This window comes from Hydractinia symbiolongicarpus, chromosome 9 (genome assembly GCF_029227915.1).
Source record: "Hydractinia symbiolongicarpus strain clone_291-10 chromosome 9, HSymV2.1, whole genome shotgun sequence".
Lineage (NCBI taxonomy): Eukaryota > Metazoa > Cnidaria > Hydrozoa > Anthoathecata > Hydractiniidae > Hydractinia > Hydractinia symbiolongicarpus.
In genome coordinates this window covers 9282027-9295515 of record NC_079883.1, presented here as the reverse complement: position 1 = coordinate 9295515, position 13489 = coordinate 9282027, and the positions used below count along the sequence as shown (strand labels likewise).

The window sequence follows — 13489 nt, the reverse complement described above, 5'->3', positions numbered from 1 at the left end:
AAGCATGTTAATTTTTATTTGTAGTACGACGCAATAGTCTGCAAGAGAAGCTGCTGGAGTTTGAGGTCTTCAGCATTACATCTAGTCTGTTAATTTGGGCTTCTTCCGCGCTCGTGTTAGGATTTTCATAAAGCGTTCTTTGGTTTGCGTTGCGTATGTCGGCCTACATCATCGACACGGCCTGTTTCCGGCTATTAGGAGCAATTCATATATTGGGCACTGCGTTTCGACTTTTTTATTAGACCACAGTAAAAAAATTCACTCACAGAAGTCCCTTTCTTTCATGGCTACAAACACGAAGAATTCTGTCGTAAGTAAAACGAATGCGCAAGCCAAAATGACGATGGGGCGAAGTCATAAGCATGGCCCTGTGGCCCAATGGATAAGGCATCTGACTACGAATCAGGGGATTCCAGGTTCGACTCCTGGCAGGGTCGCACTGTCGCATTTCGGCTGCATGGTCTACTGTGTAACGCGCGCGCACGTTCTGGCGTAATGCGTTGATAAACGGAATGTACGCAGACATATTGGAAAGTAATATCACGCACTTAGTATCGTCGCCTTTGTTAGCATTCATGTAAGTTACCATCCACTCGCTACAGTCGCTCTCCATCCTACGGCTAAATCAACAGCCGTGATTTTTACTATGTCGCCGTCCATCCGTACGCGGTGACAGTTGTAAGCTTTACAGTAACGTGACATGCTCCACAAGCAGTTACGGTGTGTGGACGATGCCTATCATGGCAACGCTTGTTCTTTATCGCTTCTCGGCCTAATGGCTAAGATCAAGTGTAGTATCTGTTCTTATCAGTTTAATATCTGGTAGGCCATTCTCTGAATGGTCAGTATATTAATCTGATTTTTGGCCTTGGGTCATGGAGGTGGATTCATTCACGCCGTGACCACGGGTTGCCTTGGTGTTGCACTATTACCGATGGCGGCCCACATAAGCAATAAAAGAATAATAGCAGTCCTCTTTCCGACGGCACTCTGCATAGTCTACGGCGGGAACAAAACGCGTACACTGGGGGAGAATACAGCCTATGCCCCGCGACACGGCAGTTTATAACACACTCAAGCCACAAGCATTAACAAACTTTGAAGGGTACCCTCATGCTACGGTGCAGTTCCAACTCATACTTACCTGACGGGGAAGTAAAGACTGATCAATGAGGGTTTTCTTCCAGAGTGAGGCTCTTGCATTGCACTACGCTTGGGCTGACCTCTGCGATTACTGCAAACGTCAGTAACTCGACCGTACAATTTCTGGTAGTGGGGGCCTGCGTCCGCGCTCGCCCCCTCCTTAAGTCAAAATGAATGAGCTTAGAAAAGTTGCGCGGCCAAATGTCGGTGGTGACTTAAACGCTAAGGTAAAACCTCGCTTGGCTGTTACGAAACGTGATTGCGATATAAGTCCTCGGAAGGCGGCGGAATTTTATTTTATTTGCCATTCCGTCAGGGTTATTGGATGATCGGCAATAGATCGAGTTTGTATGCATTTGAAAGCTCTTTTTTCTCGTACTATCACCTGAAAATGTCGTAGGAAAATGTCATAGGAAACACTTTCAACAACCGCCACGTTCCTTAATTGTTATAACAAGAAATATATCACAGCAAATGAAAATGAAAAGCCTACGACACCGGGAGTTCCCAGGCGGTCCCCCATCCAAGTACTATCCCGGCCCGACGATGCTTAACTTCCGTGATCAGACGAGAACGGGTGTGTTCATCGTGGTATGGCCGTAGACATTAGTAGGTGCAAATACGTGCAATTTATTTTGACGTTGTGATCAAATTTTTTTATTTAATTTCTTTGAGTTACTTAGGACAAGGCGTATGCATGGATTATCTATTAGACTTTAAGGTTATAGTTTTGTGAAAAAAACAATGTTTTTTTAAAGATGTGTGGCTATAAAAATAGCCGTTGTTTTCTGAGTGTAGCGGTTTACTTCTTCTGTCCTTTGTCGTTCTTCTTTGGGAGTAAGACAGCTTGAATGTTTGGCAAAACACCACCAGCTGCAATGGTTACACCGCTCAAAAGTTTGTTTAATTCTTCATCATTACGAACAGCCAATTGTAAATGTCTTGGAATAATCCTAGCTTTTTTGTTGTCTCTTGCTGCGTTACCAGCCAACTCCAATATCTCAGCAGATAAATATTCCAAGACGGCTGCTAAGTAAACTGGTGCTCCAGATCCAATTCGGTTAGCATAGTGCCCTCTACGAAGGAATCTATGCACTCTACCGACTGGAAATTGAAGTCCAGCTCTTGAGGATCTTGTCTTGGCTTTAGCCTTAGCTTTTCCACCTTTTCCACGTCCAGACATAACTGCGATTTGATTTGTAAGTTAATACAAAAACGTACGAATATTTAACGTAAGTGTTAACGAAATAAACTTTACTCGTTTTTTCATCATAAAAATAGGATCGAAATCATGTTTTTTTAACCAATCATAATTAAGTATTAAACAAAAGATTTTTTTTTTAACCAATTAAATTGCGTATCGGCGTTTTCGGATCGAATTCGATCCGATTTTTTTACTTATAAACAAAAAGTTTTGACTTGCAGTTTAATGCTTATTTACAAGTTAAGTAGCAAAAATTTTTAACCATGTCTGACGCAGCAGCTAAAGGAGGAAAACAGGCACCTAAAGTAGCCAAGAAAGGTGAAAAAAGAGCCGGCAAAAAAGGAGGAAAGATTGGTGGAACTGGTGAAAAGAAACGCAAGAGAAAGAGAAAGGAAAGTTATGCTATTTACATCTACAATGTTTTGAAACAAGTTCACCCAGATGTCGGAGTTTCAAGCAAAGCTATGAGCATCATGAACTCATTTGTCAACGACATCTTTGAGCGCATTGCTTCCGAAGCTTCGCGTTTGGCTCTTCAAAACAAAAAGTCGACCATCTCTTCTCGTGAAATTCAAACCGCAGTACGTCTTCTCTTGCCTGGAGAACTTGCAAAACACGCAGTCAGTGAAGGAACAAAAGCCGTCACAAAATACACAAGCAGCAAGTAAACCAACGTCTACCAAACACAAACGGTCTTTTTTAAGACCACACATCTTTAAAAAAACATTTACTTGGCGTCACTACAAGTTAACCGAAGTTAATAAAACTTCTAAATAATGTGCTTAAGAACACTAGCCTACATTTAAAATACTTCCCCATGTGTGTGTGGATTAGCTTCACTTTTCATACGTATTATTAGCTGTACTTGCAGAAAAGACAAGTACATTGATCCATGTTATTGCTTACATTTAACTTAACCCAGCTTTTCACGGAAACACTCCCAGGCAAATTAACCCTACAAAGTATTTCTAAATTTTTTTTGTGTCATATATGACATAGTATCGTATAGCAATAAATGTAACTGTGACAAGACTTTACACATTGTGTAATTTGGAAGCGTGCACAAAGTAATGTTTTAAAAGATTTGTGGCTATAAAAATAGCCGTTTTTGTTGAGCAATGACAACGCTTAACCTCCGAATCCGTAAAGAGTTCTTCCTTGACGTTTTAAGGCATAAACAACATCCATAGCGGTAACGGTCTTGCGTTTAGCGTGCTCTGTGTAGGTTACAGCATCACGAATAACATTCTCTAAGAAAACCTTCAGTACACCTCTGGTTTCCTCATAGATAAGGCCAGAGATACGTTTGACACCACCTCGTCGAGCAAGACGCCGAATAGCAGGTTTTGTGATTCCCTGAATGTTATCACGAAGAATTTTTCGGTGACGTTTAGCACCTCCTTTTCCCAATCCTTTACCTCCTTTTCCGCGTCCAGACATATTGATATAGTTGCGTACAGAACGAGTACAAAAACAACGTTTGAGTTAACAGAATTCAGACAGCTTTAAAAAGAGGCCATAAAATTACCTACTGCTCGTGGAAACACCCTAATTAACCAATAGAGTTGCGTCATTACAAAATGTTCCGAACATTTTGTACATTTTTTTAAGTAAAACTGTAGTTTTTTTAAAAATTCGTGGTCTTAATGTTTCAGTAAGGCAATAAATTTGGCATCGTTGGAATTCGCCAAACCTTCTGCTACTTACTAAAAAAAAAAAAAGTCAAAAGCTTTTGTGTATCAGAAGATACAGCCGTTTTCCCGTAGCCAAAAAACACAGATTTTATAAAAATGTTAAAGTAATGAGCGTAATGTCATTATGCAGCCAATCAGAAATTACTTTCTTAGCACCAATCAAATGGTTTGTTTTGAACCTTAGCTGTCAATCAATATGAGAAATAAAACTTTGGCGCGATAGTGCATTTTAGACCGTCTTGTGTATCCGTACTACATCGACTTCTTAAAATATGGCTCGTACAAAGCAAACTGCACGTAAATCTACTGGAGGAAAGGCTCCACGAAAACAACTCGCCACTAAAGCTGCGAGGAAAAGCGCACCAGCTACTGGAGGAGTGAAAAAACCACATCGTTACAGACCTGGTACAGTTGCTCTCAGAGAAATCAGAAGATACCAGAAGTCAACCGAGCTCTTGATCCGCAAGTTGCCTTTCCAGCGTCTTGTGCGAGAAATTGCTCAGGACTTCAAAACAGATCTGCGATTCCAGAGCACAGCCGTTATGGCTCTGCAAGAGGCTTCTGAAGCGTACCTTGTTGGCTTGTTCGAGGATACTAACTTGTGTGCCATTCACGCAAAACGAGTTACAATCATGCCTAAAGACATCCAGTTGGCAAGAAGAATTCGTGGGGAACGTGCCTAAGCATCTTACCAAACAAAAAACGGCTATTTTTATAGCCACACATCCATAAAAAATATTACGGCTAGCTTTTTATATCAAACTTTGTCCTGCTTTCTGTTTAAATTTTATGCTACATAAAAATTTTATGCTACATAAAGTTTGACAATGTTAAAAATATGAAGGGCAAGAAAAGTAAAAGCAAGAAAATAAGAAATTTAAAAACGAAAATACTTAAACTTAGGGAATCTAATCTTAAATTTACTCTTTTTTAACTGTTTAAGTGACTTAAACAAGTTTAACTTTGTACCAAGATAATGTTTTTTTGTAAATGTGTGGCTATAAAAATAGCCGTTTGTTAATGTAATAGCCAGATACACACAAATTATTTTTTTGCGGTCTTCTTTGCTGCCTTTTTGGGAGTCTTTTTGACCTTCTTTGCTGCAGGTTTTTTAGCAACAGGCTTCTTTGTGGGTTTCTTAGCTGCTGGTTTCTTAGCCGAGGCTTTCTTTGTGGCAGGCTTCTTTGCTGCTTTCTTTGGCGTGCTCTTCTTTGCTGGCTTCTTTTTTGGTGTACTTTTCTTTGCAGTAGGCTTCTTTGCCGTTGGCTTTTTTGCTGCGGCCTTTTTCTTAGGTTTTTCTTTTTTTACCTGACCTAGCTTGAATGATCCAGAAGCACCAGTGCCTTTAGTTTGAATCAAATCGCCTGATGTTACTCCTCGTTTAAGAGCCATTTTCAGATGATGATCTGAGTTTTCAGCAACTTTGTAATTTGCATGAATATATTTTGTAATAGCTTGGCGAGATGAACCACCGCGTTCCTTTAGGGTAGCGATAGCAGCCTTGATCATGTCCACATATTTAGGGTGATCAGCTGTCTTCTTTGCAGCAGGTTTCTTCTTGGGTGCGATTTTCTTTGGAGAAGCTGCTTCACTCATTTTTAATGTTTTCTTACAACAATCCAACGATAAACGATGCTTGTTATCACAGTAGAAGTATACTAAACATTACCGTGTAAATGAGATATAATTTAAGACGGTGCGAAGTATGCGGACGTAAAAGTACCACTCCCGGGAATTGATTTGGCGCGAAAACAGAAATGTGTGTTTCTGTACATCGTATAATGTCCGTTTTGGGTGCCGCGACTATGCGAAAGCATGTTAATTTTTATTTGTAGTACGACGCAATAGTCTGCAAGAGAAGCTGCTGGAGTTTGAGGTCTTCAGCATTACATCTAGTCTGTTAATTTGGGCTTCTTCCGCGCTCGTGTTAGGATTTTCATAAAGCGTTCTTTGGTTTGCGTTGCGTATGTCGGCCTACATCATCGACACGGCCTGTTTCCGGCTATTAGGAGCAATTCATATATTGGGCACTGCGTTTCGACTTTTTTATTAGACCACAGTAAAAAAATTCACTCACAGAAGTCCCTTTCTTTCATGGCTACAAACACGAAGAATTCTGTCGTAAGTAAAACGAATGCGCAAGCCAAAATGACGATGGGGCGAAGTCATAAGCATGGCCCTGTGGCCCAATGGATAAGGCATCTGACTACGAATCAGGGGATTCCAGGTTCGACTCCTGGCAGGGTCGCACTGTCGCATTTCGGCTGCATGGTCTACTGTGTAACGCGCGCGCACGTTCTGGCGTAATGCGTTGATAAACGGAATGTACGCAGACATATTGGAAAGTAATATCACGCACTTAGTATCGTCGCCTTTGTTAGCATTCATGTAAGTTACCATCCACTCGCTACAGTCGCTCTCCATCCTACGGCTAAATCAACAGCCGTGATTTTTACTATGTCGCCGTCCATCCGTACGCGGTGACAGTTGTAAGCTTTACAGTAACGTGACATGCTCCACAAGCAGTTACGGTGTGTGGACGATGCCTATCATGGCAACGCTTGTTCTTTATCGCTTCTCGGCCTAATGGCTAAGATCAAGTGTAGTATCTGTTCTTATCAGTTTAATATCTGGTAGGCCATTCTCTGAATGGTCAGTATATTAATCTGATTTTTGGCCTTGGGTCATGGAGGTGGATTCATTCACGCCGTGACCACGGGTTGCCTTGGTGTTGCACTATTACCGATGGCGGCCCACATAAGCAATAAAAGAATAATAGCAGTCCTCTTTCCGACGGCACTCTGCATAGTCTACGGCGGGAACAAAACGCGTACACTGGGGGAGAATACAGCCTATGCCCCGCGACACGGCAGTTTATAACACACTCAAGCCACAAGCATTAACAAACTTTGAAGGGTACCCTCATGCTACGGTGCAGTTCCAACTCATACTTACCTGACGGGGAAGTAAAGACTGATCAATGAGGGTTTTCTTCCAGAGTGAGGCTCTTGCATTGCACTACGCTTGGGCTGACCTCTGCGATTACTGCAAACGTCAGTAACTCGACCGTACAATTTCTGGTAGTGGGGGCCTGCGTCCGCGCTCGCCCCCTCCTTAAGTCAAAATGAATGAGCTTAGAAAAGTTGCGCGGCCAAATGTCGGTGGTGACTTAAACGCTAAGGTAAAACCTCGCTTGGCTGTTACGAAACGTGATTGCGATATAAGTCCTCGGAAGGCGGCGGAATTTTATTTTATTTGCCATTCCGTCAGGGTTATTGGATGATCGGCAATAGATCGAGTTTGTATGCATTTGAAAGCTCTTTTTTCTCGTACTATCACCTGAAAATGTCGTAGGAAAATGTCATAGGAAACACTTTCAACAACCGCCACGTTCCTTAATTGTTATAACAAGAAATATATCACAGCAAATGAAAATGAAAAGCCTACGACACCGGGAGTTCCCAGGCGGTCCCCCATCCAAGTACTATCCCGGCCCGACGATGCTTAACTTCCGTGATCAGACGAGAACGGGTGTGTTCATCGTGGTATGGCCGTAGACATTAGTAGGTGCAAATACGTGCAATTTATTTTGACGTTGTGATCAAATTTTTTTATTTAATTTCTTTGAGTTACTTAGGACAAGGCGTATGCATGGATTATCTATTAGACTTTAAGGTTATAGTTTTGTGAAAAAAACAATGTTTTTTTAAAGATGTGTGGCTATAAAAATAGCCGTTGTTTTCTGAGTGTAGCGGTTTACTTCTTCTGTCCTTTGTCGTTCTTCTTTGGGAGTAAGACAGCTTGAATGTTTGGCAAAACACCACCAGCTGCAATGGTTACACCGCTCAAAAGTTTGTTTAATTCTTCATCATTACGAACAGCCAATTGTAAATGTCTTGGAATAATCCTAGCTTTTTTGTTGTCTCTTGCTGCGTTACCAGCCAACTCCAATATCTCAGCAGATAAATATTCCAAGACGGCTGCTAAGTAAACTGGTGCTCCAGATCCAATTCGGTTAGCATAGTGCCCTCTACGAAGGAATCTATGCACTCTACCGACTGGAAATTGAAGTCCAGCTCTTGAGGATCTTGTCTTGGCTTTAGCCTTAGCTTTTCCACCTTTTCCACGTCCAGACATAACTGCGATTTGATTTGTAAGTTAATACAAAAACGTACGAATATTTAACGTAAGTGTTAACGAAATAAACTTTACTCGTTTTTTCATCATAAAAATAGGATCGAAATCATGTTTTTTTAACCAATCATAATTAAGTATTAAACAAAAGATTTTTTTTTTAACCAATTAAATTGCGTATCGGCGTTTTCGGATCGAATTCGATCCGATTTTTTTACTTATAAACAAAAAGTTTTGACTTGCAGTTTAATGCTTATTTACAAGTTAAGTAGCAAAAATTTTTAACCATGTCTGACGCAGCAGCTAAAGGAGGAAAACAGGCACCTAAAGTAGCCAAGAAAGGTGAAAAAAGAGCCGGCAAAAAAGGAGGAAAGATTGGTGGAACTGGTGAAAAGAAACGCAAGAGAAAGAGAAAGGAAAGTTATGCTATTTACATCTACAATGTTTTGAAACAAGTTCACCCAGATGTCGGAGTTTCAAGCAAAGCTATGAGCATCATGAACTCATTTGTCAACGACATCTTTGAGCGCATTGCTTCCGAAGCTTCGCGTTTGGCTCTTCAAAACAAAAAGTCGACCATCTCTTCTCGTGAAATTCAAACCGCAGTACGTCTTCTCTTGCCTGGAGAACTTGCAAAACACGCAGTCAGTGAAGGAACAAAAGCCGTCACAAAATACACAAGCAGCAAGTAAACCAACGTCTACCAAACACAAACGGTCTTTTTTAAGACCACACATCTTTAAAAAAACATTTACTTGGCGTCACTACAAGTTAACCGAAGTTAATAAAACTTCTAAATAATGTGCTTAAGAACACTAGCCTACATTTAAAATACTTCCCCATGTGTGTGTGGATTAGCTTCACTTTTCATACGTATTATTAGCTGTACTTGCAGAAAAGACAAGTACATTGATCCATGTTATTGCTTACATTTAACTTAACCCAGCTTTTCACGGAAACACTCCCAGGCAAATTAACCCTACAAAGTATTTCTAAATTTTTTTTGTGTCATATATGACATAGTATCGTATAGCAATAAATGTAACTGTGACAAGACTTTACACATTGTGTAATTTGGAAGCGTGCACAAAGTAATGTTTTAAAAGATTTGTGGCTATAAAAATAGCCGTTTTTGTTGAGCAATGACAACGCTTAACCTCCGAATCCGTAAAGAGTTCTTCCTTGACGTTTTAAGGCATAAACAACATCCATAGCGGTAACGGTCTTGCGTTTAGCGTGCTCTGTGTAGGTTACAGCATCACGAATAACATTCTCTAAGAAAACCTTCAGTACACCTCTGGTTTCCTCATAGATAAGGCCAGAGATACGTTTGACACCACCTCGTCGAGCAAGACGCCGAATAGCAGGTTTTGTGATTCCCTGAATGTTATCACGAAGAATTTTTCGGTGACGTTTAGCACCTCCTTTTCCCAATCCTTTACCTCCTTTTCCGCGTCCAGACATATTGATATAGTTGCGTACAGAACGAGTACAAAAACAACGTTTGAGTTAACAGAATTCAGACAGCTTTAAAAAGAGGCCATAAAATTACCTACTGCTCGTGGAAACACCCTAATTAACCAATAGAGTTGCGTCATTACAAAATGTTCCGAACATTTTGTACATTTTTTTAAGTAAAACTGTAGTTTTTTTAAAAATTCGTGGTCTTAATGTTTCAGTAAGGCAATAAATTTGGCATCGTTGGAATTCGCCAAACCTTCTGCTACTTACTAAAAAAAAAAAAAGTCAAAAGCTTTTGTGTATCAGAAGATACAGCCGTTTTCCCGTAGCCAAAAAACACAGATTTTATAAAAATGTTAAAGTAATGAGCGTAATGTCATTATGCAGCCAATCAGAAATTACTTTCTTAGCACCAATCAAATGGTTTGTTTTGAACCTTAGCTGTCAATCAATATGAGAAATAAAACTTTGGCGCGATAGTGCATTTTAGACCGTCTTGTGTATCCGTACTACATCGACTTCTTAAAATATGGCTCGTACAAAGCAAACTGCACGTAAATCTACTGGAGGAAAGGCTCCACGAAAACAACTCGCCACTAAAGCTGCGAGGAAAAGCGCACCAGCTACTGGAGGAGTGAAAAAACCACATCGTTACAGACCTGGTACAGTTGCTCTCAGAGAAATCAGAAGATACCAGAAGTCAACCGAGCTCTTGATCCGCAAGTTGCCTTTCCAGCGTCTTGTGCGAGAAATTGCTCAGGACTTCAAAACAGATCTGCGATTCCAGAGCACAGCCGTTATGGCTCTGCAAGAGGCTTCTGAAGCGTACCTTGTTGGCTTGTTCGAGGATACTAACTTGTGTGCCATTCACGCAAAACGAGTTACAATCATGCCTAAAGACATCCAGTTGGCAAGAAGAATTCGTGGGGAACGTGCCTAAGCATCTTACCAAACAAAAAACGGCTATTTTTATAGCCACACATCCATAAAAAATATTACGGCTAGCTTTTTATATCAAACTTTGTCCTGCTTTCTGTTTAAATTTTATGCTACATAAAAATTTTATGCTACATAAAGTTTGACAATGTTAAAAATATGAAGGGCAAGAAAAGTAAAAGCAAGAAAATAAGAAATTTAAAAACGAAAATACTTAAACTTAGGGAATCTAATCTTAAATTTACTCTTTTTTAACTGTTTAAGTGACTTAAACAAGTTTAACTTTGTACCAAGATAATGTTTTTTTGTAAATGTGTGGCTATAAAAATAGCCGTTTGTTAATGTAATAGCCAGATACACACAAATTATTTTTTTGCGGTCTTCTTTGCTGCCTTTTTGGGAGTCTTTTTGACCTTCTTTGCTGCAGGTTTTTTAGCAACAGGCTTCTTTGTGGGTTTCTTAGCTGCTGGTTTCTTAGCCGAGGCTTTCTTTGTGGCAGGCTTCTTTGCTGCTTTCTTTGGCGTGCTCTTCTTTGCTGGCTTCTTTTTTGGTGTACTTTTCTTTGCAGTAGGCTTCTTTGCCGTTGGCTTTTTTGCTGCGGCCTTTTTCTTAGGTTTTTCTTTTTTTACCTGACCTAGCTTGAATGATCCAGAAGCACCAGTGCCTTTAGTTTGAATCAAATCGCCTGATGTTACTCCTCGTTTAAGAGCCATTTTCAGATGATGATCTGAGTTTTCAGCAACTTTGTAATTTGCATGAATATATTTTGTAATAGCTTGGCGAGATGAACCACCGCGTTCCTTTAGGGTAGCGATAGCAGCCTTGATCATGTCCACATATTTAGGGTGATCAGCTGTCTTCTTTGCAGCAGGTTTCTTCTTGGGTGCGATTTTCTTTGGAGAAGCTGCTTCACTCATTTTTAATGTTTTCTTACAACAATCCAACGATAAACGATGCTTGTTATCACAGTAGAAGTATACTAAACATTACCGTGTAAATGAGATATAATTTAAGACGGTGCGAAGTATGCGGACGTAAAAGTACCACTCCCGGGAATTGATTTGGCGCGAAAACAGAAATGTGTGTTTCTGTACATCGTATAATGTCCGTTTTGGGTGCCGCGACTATGCGAAAGCATGTTAATTTTTATTTGTAGTACGACGCAATAGTCTGCAAGAGAAGCTGCTGGAGTTTGAGGTCTTCAGCATTACATCTAGTCTGTTAATTTGGGCTTCTTCCGCGCTCGTGTTAGGATTTTCATAAAGCGTTCTTTGGTTTGCGTTGCGTATGTCGGCCTACATCATCGACACGGCCTGTTTCCGGCTATTAGGAGCAATTCATATATTGGGCACTGCGTTTCGACTTTTTTATTAGACCACAGTAAAAAAATTCACTCACAGAAGTCCCTTTCTTTCATGGCTACAAACACGAAGAATTCTGTCGTAAGTAAAACGAATGCGCAAGCCAAAATGACGATGGGGCGAAGTCATAAGCATGGCCCTGTGGCCCAATGGATAAGGCATCTGACTACGAATCAGGGGATTCCAGGTTCGACTCCTGGCAGGGTCGCACTGTCGCATTTCGGCTGCATGGTCTACTGTGTAACGCGCGCGCACGTTCTGGCGTAATGCGTTGATAAACGGAATGTACGCAGACATATTGGAAAGTAATATCACGCACTTAGTATCGTCGCCTTTGTTAGCATTCATGTAAGTTACCATCCACTCGCTACAGTCGCTCTCCATCCTACGGCTAAATCAACAGCCGTGATTTTTACTATGTCGCCGTCCATCCGTACGCGGTGACAGTTGTAAGCTTTACAGTAACGTGACATGCTCCAAAAGCAGTTACGGTGTGTGGACGATGCCTATCATGGCAACGCTTGTTCTTTATCGCTTCTCGGCCTAATGGCTAAGATCAAGTGTAGTATCTGTTCTTATCAGTTTAATATCTGGTAGGCCATTCTCTGAATGGTCAGTATATTAATCTGATTTTTGGCCTTGGGTCATGGAGGTGGATTCATTCACGCCGTGACCACGGGTTGCCTTGGTGTTGCACTATTACCGATGGCGGCCCACATAAGCAATAAAAGAATAATAGCAGTCCTCTTTCCGACGGCACTCTGCATAGTCTACGGCGGGAACAAAACGCGTACACTGGGGGAGAATACAGCCTATGCCCCGCGACACGGCAGTTTATAACACACTCAAGCCACAAGCATTAACAAACTTTGAAGGGTACCCTCATGCTACGGTGCAGTTCCAACTCATACTTACCTGACGGGGAAGTAAAGACTGATCAATGAGGGTTTTCTTCCAGAGTGAGGCTCTTGCATTGCACTACGCTTGGGCTGACCTCTGCGATTACTGCAAACGTCAGTAACTCGACCGTACAATTTCTGGTAGTGGGGGCCTGCGTCCGCGCTCGCCCCCTCCTTAAGTCAAAATGAATGAGCTTAGAAAAGTTGCGCGGCCAAATGTCGGTGGTGACTTAAACGCTAAGGTAAAACCTCGCTTGGCTGTTACGAAACGTGATTGCGATATAAGTCCTCGGAAGGCGGCGGAATTTTATTTTATTTGCCATTCCGTCAGGGTTATTGGATGATCGGCAATAGATCGAGTTTGTATGCATTTGAAAGCTCTTTTTTCTCGTACTATCACCTGAAAATGTCGTAGGAAAATGTCATAGGAAACACTTTCAACAACCGCCACGTTCCTTAATTGTTATAACAAGAAATATATCACAGCAAATGAAAATGAAAAGCCTACGACACCGGGAGTTCCCAGGCGGTCCCCCATCCAAGTACTATCCCGGCCCGACGATGCTTAACTTCCGTGATCAGACGAGAACGGGTGTGTTCATCGTGGTATGGCCGTAGACATTAGTAGGTGCAAATACGTGCAATTTATTTTGACGT

At 41.2% G+C, this 13489-nt stretch overlaps 12 non-coding genes across 12 annotated transcripts; 9 read left to right on the top strand and 3 right to left on the bottom strand.

Annotated features, from left to right (window-relative positions):
* The first annotated feature begins 364 nt into the window (after positions 1 to 364).
* On the top strand, positions 365 to 437 carry Trnar-acg (transfer RNA arginine (anticodon ACG)). The gene has a single exon. It is a non-coding gene; the product is annotated as a tRNA-Arg (tRNA).
* Positions 438 to 759: 322 nt separating this feature from the next.
* On the top strand, positions 760 to 951 carry LOC130660917 (U2 spliceosomal RNA). Its single transcript, XR_008988114.1, has one exon. It is a non-coding gene; the product is annotated as a U2 spliceosomal RNA (small nuclear RNA).
* Positions 952 to 1136: 185 nt separating this feature from the next.
* On the top strand, positions 1137 to 1301 carry LOC130659870 (U1 spliceosomal RNA). The gene has a single exon (XR_008987073.1). It is a non-coding gene; the product is annotated as a U1 spliceosomal RNA (small nuclear RNA).
* A 328-nt stretch (positions 1302 to 1629) lies between these two features.
* Positions 1630 to 1748, bottom strand: LOC130661604 (5S ribosomal RNA). Its single transcript, XR_008988782.1, has one exon. It is a non-coding gene; the product is annotated as a 5S ribosomal RNA (ribosomal RNA).
* Positions 1749 to 6216: 4468 nt separating this feature from the next.
* On the top strand, positions 6217 to 6289 carry Trnar-acg (transfer RNA arginine (anticodon ACG)). The gene has a single exon. It is a non-coding gene; the product is annotated as a tRNA-Arg (tRNA).
* A 322-nt stretch (positions 6290 to 6611) lies between these two features.
* Positions 6612 to 6803, top strand: LOC130660916 (U2 spliceosomal RNA). The gene has a single exon (XR_008988113.1). It is a non-coding gene; the product is annotated as a U2 spliceosomal RNA (small nuclear RNA).
* A 185-nt stretch (positions 6804 to 6988) lies between these two features.
* On the top strand, positions 6989 to 7153 carry LOC130659869 (U1 spliceosomal RNA). The gene has a single exon (XR_008987072.1). It is a non-coding gene; the product is annotated as a U1 spliceosomal RNA (small nuclear RNA).
* A 328-nt stretch (positions 7154 to 7481) lies between these two features.
* On the bottom strand, positions 7482 to 7600 carry LOC130661603 (5S ribosomal RNA). The gene has a single exon (XR_008988781.1). It is a non-coding gene; the product is annotated as a 5S ribosomal RNA (ribosomal RNA).
* Positions 7601 to 12068: 4468 nt separating this feature from the next.
* On the top strand, positions 12069 to 12141 carry Trnar-acg (transfer RNA arginine (anticodon ACG)). Its single transcript has one exon. It is a non-coding gene; the product is annotated as a tRNA-Arg (tRNA).
* A 322-nt stretch (positions 12142 to 12463) lies between these two features.
* Positions 12464 to 12655, top strand: LOC130660915 (U2 spliceosomal RNA). Its single transcript, XR_008988112.1, has one exon. It is a non-coding gene; the product is annotated as a U2 spliceosomal RNA (small nuclear RNA).
* Positions 12656 to 12840: 185 nt separating this feature from the next.
* Positions 12841 to 13005, top strand: LOC130659867 (U1 spliceosomal RNA). The gene has a single exon (XR_008987070.1). It is a non-coding gene; the product is annotated as a U1 spliceosomal RNA (small nuclear RNA).
* Positions 13006 to 13333: 328 nt separating this feature from the next.
* Positions 13334 to 13452, bottom strand: LOC130661602 (5S ribosomal RNA). Its single transcript, XR_008988780.1, has one exon. It is a non-coding gene; the product is annotated as a 5S ribosomal RNA (ribosomal RNA).
* Positions 13453 to 13489: the final 37 nt, after the last annotated feature.